The sequence below is a fragment of the Pseudophryne corroboree genome, chromosome 6 (assembly GCF_028390025.1).
Source record: "Pseudophryne corroboree isolate aPseCor3 chromosome 6, aPseCor3.hap2, whole genome shotgun sequence".
Classification (NCBI taxonomy): domain Eukaryota; kingdom Metazoa; phylum Chordata; class Amphibia; order Anura; family Myobatrachidae; genus Pseudophryne; species Pseudophryne corroboree.
In genome coordinates, this window is record NC_086449.1 from 68,737,246 (window position 1) to 68,757,528 (window position 20,283).

Consider the following 20,283-nt stretch of genomic DNA (forward strand, 5'->3'; position numbering starts at 1 on the left):
TAAGCTCATATATTTTTCTGTCATGTACGTGTTTTTTTTAACCATGTTTGTCATTTTGGATAATAAATTCTATTTTCTAGCCTTTTCATTATCCTTGTATGTGGATTTATAATAGCGGGACTAGCATGCCCCCAAAAAAGGTTGTTTACAGTTTTGTATAAAGAAGCTTTGCAAGGTAAAAATGATGATACACACTATGCTGCATTTCTCTTTATATTTCATATAACATGACTTAAAAGGTGGTCACATGACCAACCATTGCTATACTAGATAAGTAGCGACCCAAGTCTTTTTTTGCATTATTTGATCACATTCTACCTGGTTATTTTATTACAGACACTATAAGGTGCATTTTATCTTTTTTTTTCCTGTATTATATAGATGGGTGTGGTATGGTATGCCGGCAGCCGCGCTCCCGGCAGACAGCATACCGACCGCCGGCATACCGGCAGCGTGGCAAACGCAAATGAGCCTCTTGTGGGTTTGCTGCGCTCGCCATGCTGTGGGCACGGTGGCGCGCCATGCTATTTATTCTTCCTCCAGGGGGGGTCGTGGACCCCTGCGAGTGAGAAATACTGTCGGTATGCCGGCGCTGGTATACTGTGCGCCGGGATCCCGACAGTCGGCAACCTGAAGGCCACCCATATAGATGTATAGTCAGAACACAAAGTAAGGAATCTAACCTTCCGCACCATAATCACTTGGCTTGTAAAACATTAGTAAGAGTGATGTTTGCACCTTGTCATTTAGGGGTCTATTCATGAAGGAGTGAAAATAGGATTTTGGTTACCTACCAGTAAATCCTTTTCTCGTAGTTGGTAGATGATGCTGGGGTCCACATTAGTACCATGGGGTATAGACGAGTCCACCAGGAGCCATTGGCACTTTAAGAGTTTGAGAGTGTGGGCTGGCTCCTCCCTCTATGCCCCTGCTACTAGACTCAGTCTAGAAACTGTGCCCGAGGAGACGGACATCTTCGAGAGAAGGATTTAACACATATAGTGGCGAGATTCATACCAGCTCACACATACAAGGCACATCAATCTAACTTAGTTTGAAAACTCAGCAACCGCTGAAACATTACTTACCAAGTAACAATGCAGTACATAACTAAAAACAAAGCTGTACTGAACCAGACAACAATTGCAGGAAAACGAAGCGCTGGGCGGGCGCCCAGCATCCTCTACGGACTACAAGAAAAGGATTTACCAGTAGGTACCAAAATCCTATTTTCTCTTACGTCCTAGGGGATGCTGGGGTCCACATTAGTACCATGGTGATGTACCAAAGCTCCCGGAACGGGAGGGAGAGCGTGGAGGCTCCTGCAGAACTGATTGGCCTCTGATGATCTGAAGTTCAGTCAAAGTATCGAACTGTTGGATTGTCCAAACGTGTTCGACCCAGACCAAGTTGCAGCTCAGCAAAGTTGTAACGCCGAGACACCCCAGGCAGCCGCCCAGGAAGACCCCACCTTACGAGTAGAGTGGGCCTTGACAGTCATAGGACACGGCAATCCTGCCGTAGAATACGCATGCTGGATAGTGAACCTGACCCAGCGAGAGATTGTTTGCTGAGAAGCAGCACACCCAATTTTCTTGGGATCATAGAGGACAAACAGAGTCAGATGTTCTGTGACGAGCAGTCCTCTTCACATAGATTTTCAGAGCCCTTACAACATCCAATGACTGATGAAATTGAGGAGTCAGTTGCGACTGGCACCACAATAGGTTGGTTGATATGAAATGCCGACACAACCTTCGGAAGGAACTGATGACGTGTCCGGAGCTCAGCTCTATCTTCATGGAAGATCAAGTAGGGGCTCTTACAAGACAAAGCCCCCAACTTAAACACACGTCTAGCAGAAGCTAAGGCTAACAACGCGAGTCTTCCATGTAAGTAATTTGACCTCAACCTCCTGTAGAGGCTCAAACAGTCCAATTGGAGGTACTTCAACACCACGTTAAGGTCCCAAGGCGCCGTAGGCGGTACAAAGGGAGGTTGGATGTGCAGAACTCCCTTCAAAAAGGTCTGAACCTCAGGGAGGGTAGCCAATTGTTTCTGGAAGAAAATGGATAGGGCAGAAATCTGGACTTTTGCAGATCCCAACCTCAGGCCCATATCCACACCGGCTTGTAGGAAGAGGAGAAACCGTCCCAGTTGAAACTCCACCGCAGGAAATTTCTTGGACTCACAAACTCCTTTCCTAGCCTGTATCAGGGTAGCAAACGTAGCCGCGGTAAGTCTTGATAGGGGAAAGGCCCCTGCTGCAGCAGGTCCTCCCGAAGAGAAAAAGAGGCCTCGACTCTTCTTGCAGTAGATCCAGAAGAGCCGCATATCAAGCCCTTCTTGGTCAGTCTGGAGCAATGAGGATCGCTTGAACCCTTGTCCTCCTACTGAGTTTTAGAACTCTTGGGATGAGTTGAAGTGGAGGAAACACTTACACCGACTGGAACACCCACCGCCACTGCTTGCGGATCCCTCGACCTGGAACAATACCAACGAAGCTTCTTGTTGAGAAGAGAGGCCATCATGCCGATCTTGGGTACGCCCCAGAGATCTGTTACCTCCTTGAACACCTCCGGATGGAGACCCCACTCCCCTGGATGGAGATCGTGTCTGCTGTGAAAGTCCGCTTCCCAGTTGCCTACTCCCGGAATGAAGATTGCAGAGAGCGCCAACGTGCGTTTTTCTGGCCAGAGAATGATTATTGTTACCTCCGACATAGCAGCTCTGCTCTTCGTTCCGCCCTGACTGTTTATGTAAGCCACTGTTGTCACATTGTCCAACTGCACTTGAAAGGCCCGATTTCTCAGAAGATGAACCGAGTGGAGAAGACCGTTGTAGACCGCTCTTAGTTCCAGAATGATTATCGGCAGGCCGGCTTCCAGACTTGACCACCTTCCTTGGAAGGTTTCCCCTTGAGCGACTGTGCCCCAGCCCCGGAGACTTGCATCCATGGGGGTCGATTCAATTCAGCGACAGTTGAATAGCGCCGGGAGTTACCTCCAAGCACTATTCAGTACAGCGCCAAGTGACACCAATTGTCGAGAATTCTTCTCTCACCCTCAGGGGATGAGAGAGGAAATCCGACAAAAGTGCTGCCGCACGGCCGGCACGAGGCTGATTCTGTCGGTAATCAGCATCGCGGCTGGGAGTTAAGACGGAGAATGCCCTTTCTCCCGACAATTCAACCTGTTAAGTCGGCGAGAACAGGCCTTCGCCGACTTAACTTGAGCTGAATAGTGACGGGAGCTAACTCCCGGCTCTATTCAACTGTCGCTGAAATTGAATAGACCCCCATGGTTAGAAGTATCCAGTCCTGCATCCCGAACCTGCGGCCCTCCAGAAGGCGAGGTAATTGCAGCCACCAGAGGAGTGAAATTCTGGCCTTTGGCGACAGACGTATCCTCTGGTGCAATGTGTAGATGGGATCCCGACCACTTGTCCAGAAGGACAGAGTGAAACCTCCTGTACTGCAGAGCCTCGTAAGAGGCCACCATCTTTCCCAGAAGGCGAATGCCCTGATGAACCGACACCCAGGTTGGCTTCAGGACATCCCGTACCATCGTTTGAATCACCAATGCTTTTTCCTCTGGAAGAAACACCCTCTGCACTTCCGTGTCGAGGATCAATCCCAGAAAGGACAACCTCCTGGTTGGTTCCAAATGTGATTTTGGAAGATTCAGGATCCAACCATGTTCCTTGAGAAGCTGGGTCGTGAGATATGGACCGTATCAGCTTCTCCTTGGACGATGCCTTTATCAAATCGTCCAGATACGGAATTATGTTCACCCCGTCTGCGGAGGAGAATCATAATTTCTGCCATCACCTTGGTGAATACCCTCTCTGCTGTGGAGGGGCCGAATGGTAGGGTCTGAAACTCAAAATGACAGTCCAACAGTGCGAATAGAAGATAAGCTTGATGCAGCGGCCAAATCGGAATGTAGAGGTATGCATCCTTGATATCCAGGGATACCAGGAATTCCCTCTCTTCCAGACCGGATACCGCTGCCTTTAGAGACTCCATTTTGAACATGAACTCCCTCAGAAAGGGGTTTAGTGATTTTACGTTCAGAAAGGGCCTGACTGAACCATCCGGTTTCAGTACCACGAAAAGGTTCGAATAGTAACCTTTGCCTTGCATATTAGGTGGTACTGGCACAATGACCTGTGCCTCCACCAACTTTTGATTGGCTTCTTGCAGTACAGTCCTGTCTGCCAGCAGAGCTGGCAAGCCTTATTTGAAAAAGCGATGAGGGAGATTTTTAAATTACAGCCTGTACCCCTGGGACACTATCTTGCACCCAGGGGTCCAGGCTGGTTGACACCCAGACGTGACTGAAATGCCTGGGCCTCGCTCCCACCTCTGGGGCGTGCAGTCGACCATCATGCCTGAAGCAGGTTTCTGTTCCTGGGAAGCTGCAGCTGCAGGTTTCTTGGACTTGAGCAGACCTCCCCGAAAGAAGGTGTTGGACAGCTTGGCAGGCCGAAAAGGCTGTGATGTAGCTTAAGAAAAGGGTTTCTTTGGAGCAGGTGTAGCCGAGGGAAGAAAAGGTGACTTACCAGCCGTAGCCATGGAGATTCACGCATTTAACGCTTACCCAAAGAGAGCCTGACCTGTGCAGTGTAGGGTCTCCACACTTCTCCTGGATTCCGCGTCGGCAGACCACTGGCACAACCACAGTCCTCGACGAACAGATACAGACATGGAAGAAATTCCAGCAGCCATGGAACCCAGATCTTTCATGGATTCTACCAGAAAGCCTGCAGAGTCCTGAATGTTTCGTAAAAACAATTCAACATCACATTTTCCATAGTATCCAAACCTTCAAGTAACGTACCTGACCACTTTACTATAGTTTTGGCAATCCAAGCACTGGCAATAGTGGGACGTAGTATTGCCCCAGAAGCTGTGTACATGGATTTGAGCGTATTATCAATTTTACGATCAGCCGGCTCTTTCAAGGCGGTAGATCCTGGAACAGGTAAAACCACCTTTTTTTTGAGAGTCTGGATACTGACGCATCAACAATAGCAAGGTTTTCCCATTTTTTTCTATCCTCTACCAGGAAAGGAAATGCACCAGAACCCTTTTAGGTATCTGGAATTTTTTATCCGGGTTTTCCCCAAGCCTTTTCAAAAATAGCATTTAATTCCTTTGACGCTGGGAAGGATAGCGAGGCTCTCTTATTTTCAGTGAAGTAAGCCTCCTCAACCTGCTCGGGTGTTGTATCAGCAATATTCAACACATCTCTAATAGCCTCTATCTTGCTAAAGTTATATTCGGTAAATACTGCAGAGTATTGCAACTTTCTTGCTAAAGTTATATTTGGTAAATGCTGCAGAGTATTGCACATTACATTGCATGGTTAAAAGTTTAGAAAGTTGTTCTAAATGGATTAATATCTGTAATCTGCAAAAAAACTTATAGTGATTGGGGTTTACTGACCTCACATTTGTTAGTTGTGATTAGCACTATTTGCTGTGTGTGGGGGAGGGGGTTGTAATCAGAAAGGAAAATAAGAATTTACTCACCGGTAATTCTATTTCTCGTAGTCCGTAGTGGATGCTGGGACTCCGTAAGGACCATGGGGATAGCGGCTCCGCAGGAGACTGGGCACAACTATAAAGAAAGCTTTAGGTCTAACTGGTGTGCACTGGCTCCTCCCACTATGACCCTCCTCCAGACCTCAGTTAGGATACTGTGCACGGAAGAGCTGACACAATAGGGAAGGATTTTGAATCCCGGGTAAGACTCATACCAGCCACACCAATCACACCGTATAACTCGTGATACAATACCCAGTTAACAGTATGACAACAACTGAGCCTCTCAACAGATGGCTCAACAATAACCCTTTAGTTAAACAATAATTATATACAAGTATTGCAGACAATCCGCACTTGGGATGGGTGCCCAGCATCCACTACGGACTACGAGAAATAGAATTACCGGTGAGTAAATTCTTATTCTCTCTGACGTCCTAAGTGGATGCTGGGACTCCGTAAGGACCATGGGGATTATACCAAAGCTCCCAAACGGGCGGGAGAGTGCGGATGACTCTGCAGCACCGAATGGGCAAACTCTAGGTCCTCCTCAGCCAAGGTGTCAAACTTGTAGAATTTAGCAAATGTTTGACCCCGACCAAGTAGCTGCTCGGCAAAGTTGTAGAGCCAAGACCCCTCGGGCAGCCGCCCAAGAAGAGCCCACCTTCCTCGTTGAATGGGCTTTCACCGATTTAGGATGCGGCAGTCCAGCCGCAGAATGTGCAAGCTGAATCGTACTACAGATCCAGCGAGCAATAGTCTGCTTTGAAGCAGGTGCACCCAACTTATTGGGCGCATACAGGATAAATAGCGAGTCAGTCTGTCTTTCTGACTCCAGCTGTCCTGGAAACATACATTTTCTGGGCCCTGACTACGTCCAACAACTTGGAAGCCTCCAAGTCTTTAGTAGCAGCAGGCACCACGATAGGTTGGTTCAGATGAAAGGCTGATACCACCTTAGGGAGAAATTGGGGACGAGTCCTCAATTCTGCCCTATCCATATGGAAAATCAGATAAGGGCTTTTACATGACAAAGCCGCCAATTCTGATACACGCCTGGCCGAAGCCAAGGCCAACAACATGACCACTTTCCACGTGAGATACTTCAATTCCACGGTTTTAAGTGGCTCAAACCAATGTGACTTTAGGAAATCCAACACCACGTTGAGATCCCAAGGTGTCACTGGAGGAACAAAAGGGGGCTGAATATGCAGCACTCCCTTAACAAAAGTTTGAACTTCAGGTAGTGAAGCCAGTTCTCTCTGGAAGAAAAATCGATAGAGCCGAAATATGGACCTTAATGGAACCCAACTTCAGGCCCATAGTCACCCCTGACTGTAGGAAGTGCAGGAAACGGCCCAGCTGAAACTCTTCCGTTGGGGCCTTCCTGACCTCACACCACGCAACATATTTTCGCCATATGCGGTGATAATGGTTTGCGGTTACTTCTTTCCTAGCTTTAATCAGCGTAGGAATGACTTCCTCCGGAATGCCCTTTTCCTTCAGGATCCGGTGTTCAACCGCCATGCTGTCAAACGCAGCCGCGGTAAGTCTTGGAACAGACAGGGCCCCTGCTGCAGCAGGTCCTGTCTGAGCGGCAGAGGCCATGGGCCTCTGAGATCATTTCTTGAAGTTCCGGGTACCAAGCTCTTCTTGGCCAATCCGGAACAATGAGTATAGTTCTTACTCCTCTTCTCCTTATTATCCTCAGTACCTTTGGTATGAGAGGAAGAGGAGGGAACACATAAACCGACCGGTACACCCACGGTGTCACTAGAGCATCCACAGCTATCGCTTGCGGGTCTCTTGACCTGGCGCAATATCTTTCTAGCTTTTTGTTTAGGCGGGACGCCATCATGTCCACCTGTGGCCTTTCCCAACTGTTTACAATCAGTTGGAAGACTTCTGGATGAAGTCCCCACTCTCCCGGGTGGAGGTCGTGCCTGCTGAGGAAGTCTGCTTCCCAGTTGTCCACTCCCGGAATGAACACTGCTGACTGTGCTAACACGTGATTTTCCGCCCATCGGAGAATCCTTGTGGCTTCTACCATCGCCGTCCTGCTTCTCGTGCCGCCCTGTCGGTTTACATGGGCGACTGCCGTGATGTTGTCTGACTGGATCAGTACCGGCTGGTTTTGAAGCAGGGGTTTTGCCCGACTTAGGGCATTGTAAATGGCCCTCAGCTCCAGAATATTTATGTGCAGGGAAGTCTCCTGACCTGACCATAGTCTTTGGAAGTTTCTTCCCTGTGTGACTGCCCCCCAGCCTCGAAGGCTGGCATCCGTGGTCACCAGGACCCAGTCCTGTATGCCGAACCTGCGGCCCTCTTGAAGATGAGCACTCTGCAGCCACCACAGCAGCGACACGCTGGTCCTTGGAGACAGGGTTATCAGCCGATGTAGCTGAAGATGCGATCCGGACCACTTGTCCAACAGGTCCCACTAAAAAGTTCTTGCATGGAACCTGCCGAATGGAATTGCTTCGTAGGAAGCTACCATCTTTCCCAGGATCCGCGTGCAGTGATGCACCGACACCTGTTTTGGTTTTAGGAGGCCTCTGACTAGAGATGACAGCTCCTTGGCCTTCTCCTCCGGGAGAAACTTTTTTCTGTTCTGTGTCCAGAACCAGCCCCAGGAACAGTAGACGTGTCGTAGGGACCAGCTGTGACTTTGGAATATTTAGAATCCAGCCGTGCTGTTGTAGCACCTCCCGAGATAGTGCTACCCCGACCAACAACTGCTCCCTGGACCTCGCCTTAATCAGGAGATCGTCCAAGTACGGGATAATTAAAACTCCCTTCTTTCGAAGGAGTATCATCATTTCGGCCATTACCTTGGTAAAGACCCTCGGAGCCGTGAATAGACCGAACGGCAACGTCTGGAATTGGTAATGACAATCCTGTACCACAAATCTGAGGTACTCCTGGTGAGGATGGTAAATGGGGACATGCAGGTAAGCATCCTTGATGTCCAGTGATACCATGTAATCCCCCTCGTCCAGGCTTGCAATAACCGCCCTGAGCGATTCCATCTTGAACTTGAATTTTTTTATATACGTGTTCAAGGATTTCAAATTTAAAATGGGTCTCACCGAACCGTCCGGTTTCGGTACCACAAACATTGTGGAATAGTAACCCTGTCCTTGTTGAAGTAGGGGCACCTTGACTATCACCTGCTGGGAATACAGCTTGTGAATTGCCTCTATCACAGCCTCCCTGCCTGAGGGAGTTGTTGGCAAGGCAGATTTGAGGAAACGGCGGGGGGTAGACGTCTTGAATTCCAGCTTGTTCCCCTGAGATACTACTTGAAAGATCCAGGGATCCACCCGTGAGCGAGCCCACTGATCGCTGAAATTTTGAGACGGGCCCCCACCGTACCTGGCTCCGCCTGTGGAGCCCCAGCGTCATGCTGTGGACTTAGAGGAAGCGGGGGAGGACTTTTGCTCCTGGGAACTGGCTGTATGCTGCAGCTTTTTCCCTCTACCTCTGGGCAGAAAGGACGCGCCTTTAACCCGCTTGCCCTTATTGGGCCGAAAGGACTGTACCTGATAATACGGTGCTTTCTTTGGCTGTGAGGGAACATGGGGTAAAAATGTAGACTTCCCAGCTGTTGCTGTGGAAACGAGGTCCGAGAGACCATCCCCGAACAACTCCTCACCCTTATAAGGGAAAACTTCCATGTGCCTTTTAGAATCTGCATCTCCTGTCCACTGCAGAGTCCATAACCCTCTCCTGGCAGAAATGGACATTGCACTTATTTTAGATGTCAGCCGGCAAATATCCCTCTGTGCATCCCTCATGTATAAGAGTGCGTCTTTAATATGCTCTACGGTTAGCAATATAGTCGTAATTCCTTCCACAGAACCATCCACTCAGGTGTCGACCCAGCAGGGGGTGACATCACATTTATCGGCATCTGCTCCGCCTCCACATAAGCCTCCTCATCAAACATATCGACACAGCCGTACCGACACACCGCATACACACAGGGAATGCTCTGACAGAGGACAGGACCCCACAAAGCCCTTTGGGGAGACAGAGAGAGAGTGTGCCAGCACACACCAGAGCGCTATATAACACAGGGATCCCACTATAAATGAGTGTTTTTTCCCTTATAGCTGCTTATATCTATATATAATGCGCCTAAATTTAGTGCCCCCCCTCTCTTTTTTACCCTTATGTAGCGTGACACTGCAGGGGAGAGCCAGGGAGCGATCCTTCCAGCGGAGCTGTGAGGGAAAAATGTCGCCAGTGTGCTGAGGGAGATAGCCCCGCCCCTTTTCCGACGGACTTCTCCCGCTTTTTCTGGAATTCTGGCAGGGGTATTTTTACACCTATATAGCCTTCCTGACTATATATGGTGTAGATTTGCCAGCCAAGGTATATTATATTGCCCTCAGGGCGCCCCCCCCCCCTTCCCCCAGCGCCCTGCACCCATCAGTGACCGGAGTGTGAGGTGTGCATGAGGAGCAATGGCGCACAGCTGCAGTGCTGTGCGCTACCTTGTTGAAGACAGAAGTCTTCTGTCGCCGATTTTCCGGACCTCTTCTTGCTTCTGGCTCTGTAAGGGGGACGGCGGCGCGGCTCCGGGACCGAACGATCGAGGTCGGGTCCTGTGTTCGATCCCTCTGGAGCTAATGGTGTCCAGTAGCCTAAGAAGCCCAAGCTACCACCGCTTAGGTAGGTTCGCTTCTTCTCCCCTTAGTCCCTCGCTGCAGTGAGTCTGTTGCCAGCAGATCTCACTGTAAAATAAAAAAAAACCTAAAATATACTTTCTTTCTAGGAGCTCAGGAGAGCCCCTAGTGTGCATCCAGCTCAGCCGGGCACAAGATTCTAACTGAGGTCTGGAGGAGGGTCATAGTGGGAGGAGCCAGTGCACACCAGTTAGACCTAAAGCTTTCTTTATAGTTGTGCCCAGTCTCCTGCGGAGCCGCTATCCCCATGGTCCTTACGGAGTCCCAGCATCCACTTAGGACGTCAGAAAAATGTATTTGTAGACTTAAGGCGAGTACTCACGGCCCGATGCTGGAGAGATGTGTGCTGCGCATCGCTATCGCTGTTAGGGCTACACACGGAGCGATCTTGCTTAAAATCTAAGCAATCTAGTCAGATTGCTTAGATTATCGCTCCGTGTGTACCCCCCTTTATGTATTCAGTATAGCTCAGGACGCCAGTCATATAGGACGCTGCAGTGTCTAATACATGAAGTGGCTAGTTATTAAGTGGCAGATAAAATCAATAGCAGTGTTATACCGGTGTTAAACCGAAGGAAAACAGAAGGCAAACAAAGTAAGAAGTTAACAGAAGGACTGCATTAGAACCACAAAACTCAGGATCTTTATGTGGCCTCTCACCTCTAACATGAGAACACCAGGACCAGGCTTACCACCTCTCTGGCTGAGAACATCAAGTCTGCCCCTGGGCCTAACCCTCAAGATGAACAGGGAACTGTGGGGGCAGAGCACCAGGACCAGCAGGGACATCCCCATTGCTTCAGAGTATGCCCCCCCCACATTCTCATACCCACCCGTACTATGATCTTATCAAAATAATGTTATCCCAATTCTACTTCTGCCACTAGTTACCTGCTATTGTGGGGGGGGGGGGGGGGGGGGGGGGGTTCTCTTCCTTCCTCTCTTCCACCCCACCGTGTGTTTTCCTGTAATGTTTACCTCCACTGATTGCACACCTTGCCATTGCGCCCTACATACAGGGTACATCATACTACTACATAAGGGTCAGTTTTCCCATATATGAACTTGGCCCTTGTATGGCTCACCTCCCACAGTGTATCCTTCAAAGTGCGCCCAACATGGCTGCCCCATATGGTACACTTGTGGATGGGATGAAAAATACATGGGCCTGGTGGTTTTGATGGAACCCTACTCTGAACTGTAGGACTCTGAAATAACCCCCATTTTGTGTCATCTCTTCTAGGGGTGGACTATTGCACCCTGGGTAATCTTACGCTGAGCGCCCAAAATGGCTGCCGCACTTGGTACCTTGTGAGGGCGTTATACACAACCCTTTTAAGTTATTACCCAAAATGCCTACAGCAATCCTGCATTATGCTTTCTCTGTGCTTAAGGTTTTCTTTTAGGTCTGTGTGGCTTATCTATTGTTGTATTACTCAAATCCTCTGTATCATGTGCATTGTTTTTGATATCTGTAAAGCGCCTTGAGTCCAGCTGGAGAAAGAGCGCTATATATAATAATAATAATAATAATAATAATAATAATAATATCATCTGCACCCTTTTAGCAAGAGATACTGCCCCCCTCAACACATCCCCGTCACCACCTGCAGTGGCAGAATCGGTACCCGTATCATCCTGCATGATCTGCGCAAGAGCACGTTTATGTGAATATACAGCAGAAGCCCTGAGGTACCAGAACTGGACCAGACTGCCATAGAGCTCTGTAAAGCCTGGGTTGCAGATTCCGTTTGTGCAACCCTATTTGAGATCTGAGAAATCATAAAGTTCATAGAGGTTAACCACTCAGGCTCCCTTGCTGGTATCTGTGATAAACCAGTGCAATCCTGATTACCTGGAATGGGATCATCCTGAGAAGACATATCCTCTGCAGCATAGGACACAGAGTCCCTGGACATATCTTAATGGAGACCACAGACACACACACACAGGGGAGGACAGAGTTTCACCCCCAAGAATTGCAAGAGAGACACAGAGACTGAAGCCAACCCACACACAGCGCTTTTAATGTAAAGGGAGACCCCCTACTAGCGCTGACTGTGCACCCTAATAGGTTACACCGTCTTAATGCAGCCTCCCCCCATCCCTTCTACAACCCTCTGGTACCGTGAGAGATAGCTGGAGTTGCTGTGGAGGGACTTGGGTCTTCCTGGACAGCGCTGTGTAGGCAGGAAAATGGCGCTGAACGCTGCTGGGTCCACTGAGAAGCTCCACCCCCAAAATGGCGCTGTCTTCCCGGTCTTCACAGGATTATACTGGCCTGAGGTAAAATGCTGTCTAAGATCCATGGACCCCGACAGGCTTGCTGACCAGTGCAGGGTTCAGGCGCTGGCTCAGGGCGCCCCTCACAGTGCCGCATTAAGTACTGCTGAGACTCCGGAGCGCAGATAGTACTGCGCTCCTACCCTGTTGCCGCCATCTTCACACCGACCTCCCGCTCACTCACCACTGAATTCGGACCTGTAAGGGGGTGGTGGCATGCTGCTGGGGTGAGCGATCCCCTGTGGCGGGGAACAATCTATCCCCTCAGGAGCTCAGTGTCCTGTCAGCAGAGATAGTGGCTCAGACCCCACAGGACGGACACTACTCCCCCCCCCCCCCCCCCCCCCTTAGTCCCACGAAGCAGGGTGGCTGTTGCCAGCAGCCTCCCTGTAAAAATAAGAATTTACTCACCGGTAATTCTATTTCTCGTAGTCCGTAGTGGATGCTGGGTACTCCGTAAGGACCATGGGGGAATAGCGGGCTCCGCAGGAGACTGGGCACTCTAAAAGAAAGATTAGGTACTATCTGGTGTGCACTGGCTCCTCCCTCTATGCCCCTCCTCCAGACCTCAGTTAGGGAAACTGTGCCCGGAAGAGCTGACATTACCAGGAAAGGATTTGGAATCCAGGGTAAGACTCATACCAGCCACACCGTACAACTTGTGATAACTATACCCAGTTAACAGTATGAAAACAATAAATGAGCCTCATTAACAGATTGCTCATAACAAAACCCTTTAGTTACGCAATAACTATATACATGTATTGCAGAGAGTCCGCACTTGGGACGGGCTCCCAGCATCCACTACGGACTACGAGAAATAGAATTACCGGTGAGTAAATTCTTATTTTCTCTGACGTCCTAGTGGATGCTGGGTACTCCGTAAGGACCATGGGGATTATACCAAAGCTCCCAAACGGGCGGGAGAGTGCGGATGACTCTGCAGCACCGAATGAGCAAACTCAAGGTCCTCCTCAGCCAGGGTATCAAACTTGTAGAATTTTGCAAAAGTGTTTGAACCCGACCAAGTAGCAGCTCGGCAAAGTTGTAAAGCCAAGACCCCTCGGGCAGCCGCCCAAGAAGAGCCCACCTTCCTCGTGGAATGGGCTTTTACTGATTTAGGATGCGGCCGTCCAGCCGCAGAATGTGCAAGTTGAATCGTGCTACAGATCCAGCGAGCAATAGTCTGCTTTGAAGCAGGAGCACCCAGCTTGTTGGGTGCATACAGGATAAACAGCGAGTCAGTTTTGCTGACTCTAGCCATCCTGGAAACATAGATTTTCTGGGCCCTGACTACGTCCAGCAACTTGGAATCATTCAAGTCCCGAGTAGCCGCAGGCACCACAGTAGGTTGGTTCAAATGAAACGCTGATACCACCTTAGGAAGAAATTGGGGACGAGTCCTCAATTCCGCCCTATCCATATGGAAAAATCAGATAAGGGCTTTTACATGACAAAGCCGCCAATTCTGACACACGCCTGGCCGAAGCCAAGGCCAACAGCATGACCACTTTCACGCGAGATATTTTAGCTCCACGGTTTTAAGTGGCTCAAACCAATGCGACTTTAGGAAATCCAACATCACGTTGAGATCCCAAGGTGCCACTGGAGGCACAAAAAGGGGGCTGAATATGCAGCACTCCTTTAACAAATGTCTGAACTTCAGGCAGTGAAGCCAGTTCTTTTTGGAAGAAAATTGACAGAGCCGAAATCTGGACCTTAATGGAACCCAATTTGAGGCCCATAGTCACCACTGACTGTAGGAAGTGCAGAAATCGACCCAGCTGAAATTCCTCCGTTGAGGCCTTCCTGGCCTCACACCAAGCAACATATTTCCGCCATATGCGGTGATGTTTTGCGGTCACATCCTTCCTAGCTTTAATCAGTGTAGGAATGACTTCCTCCGGAATGCCATTTTCCTTTAGGATCCGGTGTTCAACCGTCCTGCCGTCAAACGCAGCCGCGGTAAATCTTGGAACAGACAGGGCCCCTGCTGCAGCAGGTCCTGTCTGAGCGGCAGAGGCCATGGGTCCTTTGAGATCATTTCTTGAAGTTCTGGGTACCAAGCTCTTCTTGGCCAATCCGGAACAATGAGTATAGTTCTTACTCCTCTCCTTCTTATTATCCTCAGTACCTTGGGTATGAGAGGAAGAGGAGGGAACACATAAACCGACTGGTATACCCACAGTATCACTAGCGCGTCCACAGCTATCGCCTGAGGGTCCCTTGACCTGGCGCAATATCTTTTTAGCTTTTTGTTGAGGCGGGACGCCATCATGTCCACCTGTGGCCGTTCCCAACGGTTTACAATCAGCTGGAAGACTTCTGGATGAAGTCCCCACTCTCCCTGGTGGAGGTCGTGCCTGCTGAGGAAGTCTGCTTCCCAGTTGTCCACTCCCGGAATGAACATTGCTGACAGTGCTATCACGTGATTCTCCGCCCATCGAAGAATCCTTGTGGCTTCTGCCATTGCCACCCTGCTTCTTGTGCCGCCCTGGCGGTTTACATGGGCGACCGCTGTGATGTTGTCTGACTGAATCAGAACCGGTTGGTTTTGAAGCAGGGGTTCTGCTTGACTCAGGGCGTTGTAAATGGCCCTTAGTTCCAGAATATTTATGTGTAGGGAAGTTTCCTGACTCGACCATCGTCCTTGGAAGTTTCTTCCCTGGGTGACTGCCCCCCAACCTCGGAGGCTTGCATCCGTGGTCACCAGGACCCAGTCCTGTATGCCGAATTTGCGGCCTTCGAGCAGATGAGCACTCTGCAGCCACCACAGCAGAGACACCCTGGCCCTCGGGGACAGGGTGTTTAACCGATGCATCTGGAGATGCGATCCGGACCACTTGTCCAACAGATTCCACTGGAAGATCCGTGCATGGAATCTGCCGAAGGGAATTGCTTCGTAAGAAGCTACCATCTTTCCCAGGACTCGCGTGCAGTGATGCACCGACACCTGCTTTGGTTTCAGGAGGTCCCTGACCAGAGATGATAATTCCTGGGCCTTCTCCTCCGGGAGAAAGATCTTCTGTTCTGTGTCCAGAATCATGCCCAAGAACAGCAGACGCATCGCAGGAATCAGCTGCGACTTTGGGATATTCAGAATCCAGCCGTGCTAATGCACTTCCTGAGATAGTGCTACGCTGACTAGCAACTGCTCTTTGGACCTCGCCTTTAGAAAGGAGATTGCTTGAACTTTAACTTTTTATATAAATGTTCAAGGATTTTAAATTTAGAATGGGTCTCACCGAACCGTCTGGTTTCGGTACCACAAACATTGTGGAATAGTAACCCCGTCCCTGTTGAAGGAGGGGTACCTTGATTATCACCTGCTGAAGATACAGCTTGTGAATTGCCGCCAGTACTACCTCCCTTTCTCTGAGGGTAGCAGGCAAGGCTGATTTGAGGTAACGGCGAGGGGGAGTCGCCTCAAACTCCAGCTTGTATCCCTGTGATACTACTTGCAGAACCCAGGGATCTACCTGTGAGCGAGCCCACTGGTCGCTGAAGTTCCGGAGACGCGCCCCCACCGCACCTGGCTCCACCTGTGGAGCCCCAGCGTCATGCGGTGGACTTAGAGGAAGCGGGGGAAGATTTTTGATCCTGGGAACTGGCTGTCTGGTGCAGCTTTTTCCCTCTTCCCTTGCCTCTGGGCAGAAAGGAAGCGCCTTTGACCCGCTTGCTTTTCTGAGGCCGAAAGGACTGTACCTGATAATACGGTGCTTTCTTAGGCTGTGAGGGAACCGGAGGTAAAAATGTCGACTTCCCAGCTGTTGCTGTGGATACGAGGTCCGAGAGACCATCCCCAAACAATTCCTCACCCTTATAAGGCAGAACCTCCATGTGCCTTTTAGAATCAGCATCACCTGTCCACTGCCGGGTCCATAATACCCTCCTGGCAGAAATGGACATTGCATTAATTCTGGATGCCAGCCGGCAAATATCCCTCTGTGCATCCCTCATATATAAGACGACGTCTTTAATATGCTCTATGGTTAGCAAAATAGTATCCCTGTCGAGGGTATCAATATTATCTGTCAGGGTATCAGACCACGCTGCAGCAGCACTACACATCCATGCTGAGGCAATTGCAGGTCTCAGTATAGTACCTGAGTGTGTATATACAGACTTCAGGATCGCCTCCTGCTTTCTATCAGCAGGCTCCTTCAAGGCGGCCGTATCCTGAGACGGCAGTGCCACCTTTTTTGACAAACGTGTGAGCGCCTTATCCACCCTAGGGGATATCTCTGGCGGGAAAGGGTACGCCATCAGTAACTTTTTAGAAATTACCAGTTTCTTATCGTCGTAAGCCCACGCTTCTTCACACACTTCATTCAACTCATCTGATGGGGGAAAAAACACTGGCTGCTTTTTCTCCCCAAACATAATACCCTTTTTAGTGGTACTTGGGTTAATGTCAGAAATGTGTAACACATTTTTCATTGCCGTAATCATGCAACGGATGCCCCTAGTGGATCGTGTATATGTCTCATCCTCGTCGACACTGGAGTCAGACTCCGTGTCGACATCTGTGTCTGCCATCTGAGGTAGCGGACGTTTTTGAGCCCCTGATGGCCTTTGAGACGCCTGGGCAGGCACGGGCTGAGAAGCCGGCTGTCCCACGGCTGTTACGTCATCCAGCCTTTTATGTAAGGAGTTGACACTGTCGGTTAATACCTTCCACATATCCACCCACTCTGGTGTCGGCCCCGCAGGGGGTGACATCACATTTATCGGCACCTGCTCCGCCTCCACATAAGCCTCCTCATCAAACATGTCGACACAGCCGTACCGAAAAACCGCACACACACAGGGAATGCTCTGACTGACAGGACCCCACAAAGTCCTTTGGGGAGACAGAGAGAGAGTATGCCAGCACACACCACAGCACTATTTAATCAGGGATTTGCACTAACAGAAAGTGATTTATCCCTATAGCTGCTTTACATATACAGTTCGCGCCTAAATTTAGTGCCCCCCCCTCTCTTTTTAACCCTTTGAGCCTGGAAACTGCAGGGGAGAGCCTGGGGAGCTGTCTTCCAGCGGAGCTGTGAAGAGGAAATGGCGCCAGTGTGCTGAGGGAGAAAGCCCCGCCCCTTTTTCAGCTGACTTCTCCCGCTCTTATATTTATATTATTGCAGGGGATTTTTGCACATATATAGCTTATTAGGCTATATTATGTGCCATTTGCCAATGAAAGGTACTCTAATTGCAGCCAAGGGTGCCCCCTCCCAGCGCCCTGCACCCATCAGTGACCGGAGTATGTGGTGTGCATAGGGAGCAATGGCGCACAGCTGCAGTGCTGTGCGCTACCTTAATGAAGACCGAAGTCTTCAGCCGCCGATTTTCAGGATGTTCTTCTTGCTTCTGGCTCTGTAAGAGGGACGGCGGCGCGGCTCCGGGACCAGACGACCGAGGCTGGGCCTGTGTTCGATCCCTCTGGAGCTAATGGTGTCCAGTAGCCTAAGAAGCCCAAGCTAGCTGCAAGCAGGTAGGTTCGCTTCTCTTTACTAGGAGCTCAGGAGAGCCCCTAGTGTGCAACCAGCTCGGGCCGGGCACAGATTCTAACTGAGGTCTGGAGGAGGGGCATAGAGGGAGCAGCCAGTGCACACCAGATAGTACCTAATCTTTATTTTAGAGTGCCCAGTCTCCTGTGGAGCCCGCTATTCCCCATGGTCCTTACGGAGTACCCAGCATCCACTAGGACGTCAGAGAAATAATAAACTTTAAAAAAAAATAATAATAATAATTTACTAAAGAAGCTCTGTAGAGCTCCCCTAGCTGTGACCGGCTCCTTCGGGCACATTTTCTAAACAGATTCTGGTAGGAGGGGCATAGAGGGAGGAGCGAGCCCACACTCTCGAACTCTTTAAGTGCCAATGGCTCCTGGTGGACCTGTCTATATCCCATGGTACTAATGTGGACCCCAGCATCCTCTAGGACGTAAGAGAAAAGAGCGGAGAAGTGAGCCCTTGGAGAAGTTGCCCATGGCAACCAATCAGCTGCTCCCTACAACTGTATAGTATGCAAATTGGATGTGTTTTAGTAATAGCCTTTATCACAAGGCCTACTGTAGACAAATTATATGGCCCTATGTGGGCACTGCTATTATGTAGTGTTAGGACTGCGGATATCGGAGAAGCCGTGAAGCGGCTCAGCAGCTAAACATGCATTTGCAAACATGTATGACTAATTCTCTGAATTTCGGCCGGGCTCCCGACGACCACCATACCGACAGATTTTCTTGGGGGTCCACAACCCCCCCTGGAGGGAGAATAGATAGCATGGCGCACGTAGCACACCACCGTGCCAAGTGCAGCAAGCCCACAAGGGGATCATCTGCGCTCACCCAGCTGTCGGTATGCCAGCGCCGATATGCTGGCCGCTGGGAGCCCGACCACCGGCATCACATACTACATATTATACAGCAGAGACGCTGACCTAAATTATACACATTATATGCTAGGGACTATGGGGTACATTTACTAAGCAGTGATAAGAGCGGAGAAGTGAGCCAGTGGAGATATTTCCCCATCAACCAATCAGCAGCTCTGTATCATTTTATAGTATGCAAATTATAGCCGTTACTTCAGTGCTGATTGGTTGCCATGGGCAACTTCTCCACAGGCTCACTTCTCTGCTCTTATCACTGCTTAGTAAATGTCCCCCTAAATACCAATAACATCTATCTCTACATTTACTGTATATGGGCAATGTGCAGTGTTATTATACAGCAGAGACGCTGCCCTAGGTTAGACATAGTGTCCCACAGTTATTAAAAAGAATGGATTTATTTTTTTCTTTATTGTGTACATGTATGTAATACTGCCAATGCAGACTGGGGTGAATTTAGGGTGACCACGTCCGCTTCAACAGCCCTAGCCCGGGACAACCCCTGCGAGATAGGGCCCTTGGGTTGCTGGGCAAAATGACCGTTGCTGGGGTCCCAGGTCCAAGTGACCAATAGGGCAGGAGGAGGAGGCACCGAGGTGATGCGGGACCCATAAAAGAGAGAGAGGATGCTTACCGGAACCGAGTGCTCGTGAGCGAGTAGACGTCACCGGCAGACCGGAGTCCGCAACGCCGGAAGTATCACGTCCCACAGAGCAGCAGACCCGCCGGGTAGAGGAGAACGGCAGTGACGTCATCGAAAGGAAGCGGAGCCCCCCTCCCTACCTGCCTGCTGTCCGAGAGACTGCCTGTCGGGAACGTCAGGGAAAACCCCAGTGCAATGAGGACCCCATCTCTTAACAACAGATAAACCAGCTCGTCACGTGTTCCCGCCCTTTCTCCTCCTCCTCCTCAGTGCCCCGCCCACTCTCCTCCCCCTCATCCCTTGTTTCTATCCAGTCTCCTCCCCATCTCTTGCATCCCCGCCCCGTCTTCTCAGTGCATACACTAAAGGGATATGTGCATTTGATGGAACTAACAGCTGGAACGTATAGAACCTGTATATGTATGTGTATACTGTGTGTCTTTGCGTATTGCAACATTTGTGTTAACACAAAGAGCAATGCAGCATTTCCCGTACTCTACCAATACTGTCCAGGCCTAAGGATATTCATGCTTGAGCACAGGTGACTTATACCGCATTCAGATCGCAAATGCTGGATCCTACCCGGTAAGAGAAACGTGTACTTACCGGGTGGGATCCGGCATTTGCGTGCCTCTGCTGGCTTTCCGACCCGGCAATATACCGGGTCGGTTGCCATAGCAGCGGAGGGCGCAGCAGGGGCGGGGGTGGAGGCGGCCCCGGGAGATGAGC

General features: G+C 50.0%; 1 protein-coding gene across 1 annotated transcript in view; it reads right to left on the minus strand.

The window, feature by feature from the left end:
* Positions 1-19,810, minus strand: part of LOC134936168 (gastrula zinc finger protein XlCGF17.1-like) — a 65,223-nt gene extending 45,413 nt beyond the window's left edge. The window contains exon 1 of the mRNA XM_063931098.1: positions 19,546-19,810. The gene's annotated coding sequence lies outside the window, so the exon portion shown is untranslated. The remainder of the gene's footprint in view (positions 1-19,545) is intronic.
* Positions 19,811-20,283: the final 473 nt, after the last annotated feature.